Below are 7,591 nucleotides of genomic sequence, written 5' to 3'. Positions count from 1 at the left end.
CTGTTTAATTCTTCTTATTGTTGATGTGGTTGAAATTCAAAATTGAAATCTGATTCCTCTTCTTCGTCGATTTCATATTCCAGACTCAGTTGATTTGTGAACTGATCTTGTGAAATTGAATTTGTGATCTGTTGTTGGATTTGTTGCTAAATTTCTTGTTGAATCTGAATTTGCATCAATTTCGGCCTCTCTTTTTTCTTGAATTTCTGTTGATGCTGCTGCGAGTCTTGTTCTGTTGATAGCTGAGATTTGGTTGCTTCTTGATCGATTTGTGGTGGTTGCTGTTGTTGCCTTAGTCTAGCTTTAATCTCTTTCCACTCAATTTTCCATTTTGCAACTTCATTCTAGCGAAATTCTGGCAAATGATAGAACACAATTTTGAATGTTTCCAAATTGGCAAATGGATTGAGCGCCTTCCTTAACTAAAACCATCTTAGAGCTTTCTCTTTTAAATTTGGATGATATTTTAAAGTTTATATTAAATTATAATTATGTTTTAATGTGTTTATTTATATTTTATTCATTATTTTATTACAAAACAGTTTTTTCGGTTCAACCACGGTCGAATCGGTTGAACCTATGAACCAGTGAACCAGTAACTAGAGCGGTTCGATGACCAGTTTAGTTTTCAGAACCTTGTTCATTCTATGATTCGTTTCCCAAGGTTCACATAGAATTCATGTACATTCAATCTCTTTCTCAAGATAATTAAATGCTTAAATGAAGAATGAAAATCCTTCAAGTAAATCAAAGAGAGATAAAGAGAAGAAGAAGAATAAAAACATATTAATCCATCAAATAGCAATAGAGCTCTCTTTCCCAAAGTTGGAAATTAGAAGCTTATAACTAAATATTTATAAAAGTGTGTATGAAAGAAATGGAAGAAGAGAAGAGAATGAGAGTGAGAGGGAAGTGGAGTCACCTCCACCCCTCCATGGTATGTATAAAATGATGAATCTAAGGCCTTATTTATAAGCTACCTAAATTACAAATTCAAATGAAATTACAATCAAATGTAAATTTCCTAATTACTTCTAGATGATTCTGTGGCCTTGATTGATTGTTAATTTTGGCTTGACTTAGGCTTGTGAACTTTTAATTCTCTTCATGGAAGCTTAAAATATTGAAGAATAAATGAAGGAATTGGAGGATTTGGAAGTGGCCCAATGTGGAGTGTCATTGAAGTGGCATTTTGGGCTTGTGAAGGTTTGGAAAACCTTACTCGCTGAATATTGATCTGTTTGGGTCCCCAAATTAAATGCTCATTATAGACTATTATATACCATTGGAAAGCCCTGGATCTCATCTTTCTAACGCCGCTAGAAGCATGCCATTTGGACTTCTCTAGCCCAAGTTATGATCTTTTGAAGGTGAAGAGGTCAGTCTGGCATGTTTGCTGGAATTTTGGCCCAGCGTGCCACGCCGAGGTTTGGCGTGCCACGCCGAGTGGGGAAATCGTGATTCACACTTTTCACATCTCCTCACAACTAACCAGCAAGTGCACTGGGTCATCCAATTAATAAACCTTACGTGAGTAAGGGTCGATCCCACGGAGATTGTCGGCTTAAAGCAAGCTATGGTCTTCCTTGTAAATCTCAGTCAGGCGGATTCAAATGGTTATGAGTTTTGATAATTAAAAGATAAATAAAACATAAAATAAAATAAAGTTACTTATGTAATTCATTGGTGGGAATTTTAGATAAGCGTCTGGAGATGCGTTGTTGCTTCTGAACCTCTGCTTTCCTACTGCCTTCTTCCAATCATGCGTGCTCCCTTCCATGGCAAGCTGTAAGATCCTCTCAGTAAAAATGGTCCTCTACGGTTTCTGCACGGCTAATCAACTGTCGGTTCCCGCTAGCGTAAGAATAGAATCCATTGATCCTTTTGCACACTGTCACTGCGCCCAACATTCACAAGTTTGAAGCTCGTCACAGTCATCCCTTCCCGGATTCTACTCAGAATACCACAGACAAGGTTTAGACTTTCCGAATCCCAGGAATGCTGCCAATGATTCTAGCCTATACCACGAAGATACTAATCTCACGTACTCGGTCCGTGTATTAGATATCCAAGAGAATATACTCCAGCTGTCATCCAATGACTACGTTGAACATCATGTAGACCGCTTTGTAGTTGTCAGGCACGCGAATCTTGGCTAAGTGAGTAACGAAGATTGGGTGATTGTCACGGGTCACCCCTTCATTCTGACTTAACTTAATTAAGTACGAGAGTATATCTTGGAGAAGAAGTAGGCGTGAATTGAAAGAAAAACAATAGTACTTGCATTAATTCATGAAGAACAGCAGAGCTCCACACCTTAATCTATGGGGTGTAGAAACTCCACCGTAGAAAATACATAAGTGAAAATAGTCTAGGCATGGCCGAATGGCCAGCCTCTCAAAACGTGAACAATGGTCCCAAAAGATCAAAGTGATCAAAATATTAACCAAAGATGTAAGATAAATCTCTAAAAGTAGTTTTTATATTAAACTAGTAACTTAGGTTACAGAAAATGAGTAACTAAGTGCAGATAGTGCAGAAATCCACTTCTGGGGCCTATTTGGTGTGTGCTTGGGCTGAGCATTGAGCTTTACACGTGCCTAGGCTGTTCCTGGAGTTACACGCCAGCTTGGGTGCCAGTTTGGGCGTTTAACTCCAATTCTAGTGCCAGTTTGGGCGTTTTACGCCAGAAAGTTTTAGGCTGGCTTTGGGCGCCAGTTTGGACCATCAAATCTCGGACAAAGTATGGACTATTATATATTTCTGAAAAGCCCGGGATGTCTACTTTCCAACTCAATTAAGAAAGCGTCAACTCAGCTTCTGTAGCTCCAGAAAATCTACGTCGAGTGCAGGAGGGTCAAAATCCAACAACATCTGTAGTCCTTTTTCAGCCTCTGAATCAGATTTTTGCTCAGGTCCCTAAATTTCAGCCAGAAAATACCCTTAAATCACAGAAAAACACACAAACTCATAGTAAAATTTAGAAAGGTAATTTTTGCATAAAAACTAATAAAAATATAATAAAAAGTAACTAAAACATACTAAAAACTATGTAAAAACAATGCCAAAAAGGGTATAAATTATCCGCTCATCACAATACCAAACTTAAATTGTTGCTTGTCCCCAAGCAACTAAAAACAAAATTGGATAAAAAGAAGAGAAAATACAATAAATTCCAAACTTATCAATGAACTTAGTTCCAATTAGATGAGCGGGGCTAGTAGCCTTTTTGCTTCTGAATACTTTTGGCATCTCATTTTATCTTTTGAAGTTCAGAATGATTGGCTTCCATAGGAACTCAGAATTTAGATAGTGTTGTTGATTCCCCTAGTTCAGTATATTGATTCTTGAACACAGCTACTTTATGAGTCTTGGCCGTGACCCTAAGCATTTTGTTTTCCAGTATTACCACCGGATACATAAATGCCACAGACACATAACTGGGTGAACCTTTTCAGATTGTGACTCAGCTTTGCTAGAGTCCCCAGTTAGAGGTGCCCAGAGCTCTTAAGCACACTCTTTTTGCTTTAGACCATGACTTTAACCGCTCAGTCTCAAGCTTTTCACTTGACACCTTCATGCCACAAGCACATGGTTAGGGACAGCTTGATTTAGCCGCTTAGGCCAGGATTTTATTCCTTTGGGCCCTCCTATCCATTAATGCTCAAAGCCTTGGATCCCTTTTACCCTTGCCTTTTGGTTTAAAGAGCTATTGGCTTTTTTTGCTTGCTTTTTCTTTTTCTTTCTTCTTTTTTTTGCCACTTTTTTTTTTCTTCTGTTTTTTTTTCTGCAAGCTTTTCACTGCTTTTTCTTGCTTCAAGAATCAAATTTATGATTTTTTAGATTATCAATAACATTTCTCTTTTTTCATTATTCTTTCAAGAGCTAACAATTTTAACATTCATAAACAACAATATCAAAAATATGGACTGTTCAAGCATTCATTCAGAAAACAAAAAGTATTGCCACCACATCAAAATAATTAAGCTAATTTCAACATAAAATTCGAGATTCATGCACTTCTTGTTCTTTTGCATTTAAAAGCATTTTTCATTTAAGAAAAGTGATGGATTCATAGGACATTCATAGCTTTAAGACATAGACACTAGACACTAATGATCATGTAATAAAGACAGAAACATAGACAAAACATAAAGCACCAAAACCAAAAAATAGAAAAATAAGAACAAGGAAATTAAAGAACGGGTCCACCTTAGTGATGGCGGCTAGTTCTTCCTCTTGAAGATCTTATGGAGTGCTTGAGCTCCTCTATGTCTCTTCCTTGTCTTTGTTGCTCCTCCCTCATGGCTCTTTGGTCCTCTCTGATTTCATTGAGGATAATGGAGTGCTCTTGGTGCTCCATCCTTAGTTGCCCCATGTTGGAACTCAATTCTCCTAAGGAGGTGTTGATTTGCTCCCAATAGTTTTGTGGAGGAAAGTGCATCCCTTGAAGCATCTCAGGGATTTCATGATGAGGAACTTTCTCATGCTCTTGTTGAGGTCCATGAGTGGGCTCTCTTGTTTGCTCCATCCTCTTCTTAGTGATGGGCTTGTCCTCTTCAATGAGGGTGTCTTCCTCTATGACAACTTCAGCTGAATTACATAGGTGATAGATGAGATGAGGGAAGGCTAACCTTGCAAAAGTAGAGGGCTTATCCGCCACCTTGTAGAGTTCTAGGGATATGATCTCATGAACTTCTACTTTTTCTCCATTCATGATGCTATAGATCATGATAGCCCAGTCTATTGTAACTTCAGACCGGTTGTTAGTAGAGATGATAGAGCGTTGGATGAACTCCCTAGCCACGGGTTTGAGGTCAAGCCTTCTTAGTTGAACCGACTTGCCTCTTGAGTCTCTCTTTCATTGAGCTCCTTCCACACAAATGTCCCTAAGGACTTGGTCCAACCTTTGATCAAAGTTGACCCTTCTAGTGAAAGGGTGAGGATCTCCTTGCATCATTGGCAAGTTGAATGCTAACCTTACATTTTCCGGACTGAAATCCAAGTAATTCCCTCGAACCATTGTTAGCCAATTCTTTGGGTTCGGGTTCATACTTTGATCATGGTTCTTAGTGATCCATGTATTGGCATAGAACTCTTGAACCATTAAGATTCTGACTTGTTGGATTGGGTTGGTGAGACCTTTCCAACATCTTCTTTGAATCTCACGTCGGATCTTCGGATATTCACCCTTTTTGAGTTTGAAAGGGACTTTGGGAATCACTTTTTTCTTGGCCACAATTTTGTAGAAGTGGTCTTGATGGACCTTTGAGATGAATCTCTCCATCTCCCATGACTCGGAGGTGGAAGCAATTGCCTTCTCTTTCCTCTTTCTAGAGGTTTCTCCGGCCTTAGGTGCCATTGATGGTTATGCAAAAACAAAAAGCAAGGCTTTTTCCACACCAAACTTAAAAGGTTTGCTCATCCTCGAGCAAAAGAAGAAAGGAGTAGAAGAAGAACAAATGGAGGAGGTGGAGGGTAGTAGTAGTTTCGACCAAGGAAGGTAGTAGTGTGTATAATGTGTGAAATTAGAGGTAGTGAGGAGGGGTATTTATAGGGTAGGAGAGAGAGAGAATTCGGTCATGAAGGGGTGGGTTTGGAAGGGAAATGGTTTAAATTTGAATGGTGAGGTTGGTGGGGTTTATGATGGATGGATGTGAGTGGTGAAGAGAATATGGGGAAGAGGGTAGGATTTAATAGTGAAGGGTATTCGGGGAAGAGTGTTATGGAAAGGTGTGAAGAGGAGAGAAGAAGAGGTGGGGTAGGTGGGGATCTTGTGGGTCCACAGATCCTGAGGTGTCAAAGAATTCTGCTCCCTGCACCATTCTGGCATTCAAACACCCTCTGTGTGCCAATTCTGGTGTTAAACGCCAGCTCTGCTACCTTTCCTGGCGTTAAACGCCAGTCTGCTGCTCTGGTATGCGAAATTGTTACTCAGAGGTTGTAAAATTTGTTGCTCGTTCTCTCCCTGGCAATGGCGTCAATAACTGGTGTACAATACCATGGTTTAAACATAACTTCACAACTTTGCACAACTAACTAGCAAGTGCACTGGGTCGTCCAAGTAATAAAACCTTACGTGAGTAAGGGTCGATCCCACGGAGATTGTTGGTATGAAGCAAGCTATGGTCACCTTGTAAATCTCAGTCAGGCGGATATCAAATGGTTATGGAGTTTTCGAATAAGGGGTTAGTGATTTTCGAAAATTAGGAATGAAGTCAAATTAAAATTGAAAATTGAAATAACTATTTAATTAAAAAGAATTTTTGAAAAAGAGGGAAGAGATTTTCAAAAATTAGAGAGAGAGAGTTAGTTAGGTAGTTTTGAAAAAGATAAGAAACAAACAAAAAGTCAATTAGTTAGTTGAAAAAGATTTGAAAATCAATTTTGAAAAGATAAGAAGATAAGAAGTTAGAAAAGATATTTGGAAGTCAAATTTTTTAAAAAGATAAGATTATTAAAAAAAAGATATGATAGGAAGATATGATTAGAATTAGTTTTGAAAAAGATTTGATTTTTAAAATCATAATTAATGACTTGACTCACAAGAAATCACAAGATATGATTCTAGAATTTAAAGTTTGAATCTTTCTTAACAAGTAAGTAACAAACTCGAAATTTTTGAATCAAAACATTAATTGATGATGTGATTTTCGAAAATATGATATAAAAATAAGAAAAAGATTTTGAAAATATTTTGAAAAAGATTTTTGAAATTTTCGAAAATAAATAAAAAAATTGGAAAAGATATGATTTTTGAAAAAGATTTGAAAAAGATAAGATTTTTAAATTGAAAATTTGATTTGACTCATAAGAAACAACTAAGTTTTAAAAAGTTTTGAAAAAGTCAATCCAAATTTTCGAAATTTTAAGAGAGAAAAAGGGAAAGATATTTTTTTGATTTTTTGAATTTTTAATGATGAAAGAGAAAAACATGAAAAAGACTCAATGCATGAGAATTTTTTGATCAAAACAATGAATGCATGCAAGAACACTATGAATGTCAAGATGAACACCAAGAACACTTTGAAGATCATGATGAACATTAAGAACTTATTTTTTAAAATTTTATATGCAAAGAAAACATGCAAGATACCAAACTTAGAAATCTTTAATGCTTAGACACCATGAATGCAAAAATGCACATGAAAAACAACAAAAGATACAAAACAAGAAAACATCAAGATCAAACAAGAAGACTTACCAAGAACAACTTGAAGATCATGAAGAACACTATCAATGCATGAATTTTTTCGAAAATTTTATGCAAACTTTAAAACATGAAATTGACACTAAACTTAAAACTGACTCAAGACTCAAACAAGAAACACAAAAATATTATATATTGCTGGAAAGTATGGACTATTATATTTTGCGTCGTCTAAACTTGGCTAAAGTATGGACTATTATATATTGCTGGAAAGCCCTAAATGTCTACTTTCCAACGCAATTGGAAGCGCGCCATTTTGAGTTCTGTAGCTCTAGAAAATCCACTTTGAGTGGAGGGAGGTCAGAATCCAACAGCATCAGCAGTCCTTCTTCTACCTCTGAATTTGATTTTTGCTCAAGTCCCTCAATTTCAGCCAGAAAA

This window comes from Arachis ipaensis, chromosome B5 (assembly GCF_059453495.1).
Source record: "Arachis ipaensis isolate K30076 ecotype BB chromosome B5, ASM5945349v1, whole genome shotgun sequence".
NCBI lineage: Eukaryota > Viridiplantae > Streptophyta > Magnoliopsida > Fabales > Fabaceae > Arachis > Arachis ipaensis.
Note: the sequence above shows the minus strand (reverse complement) of the source record.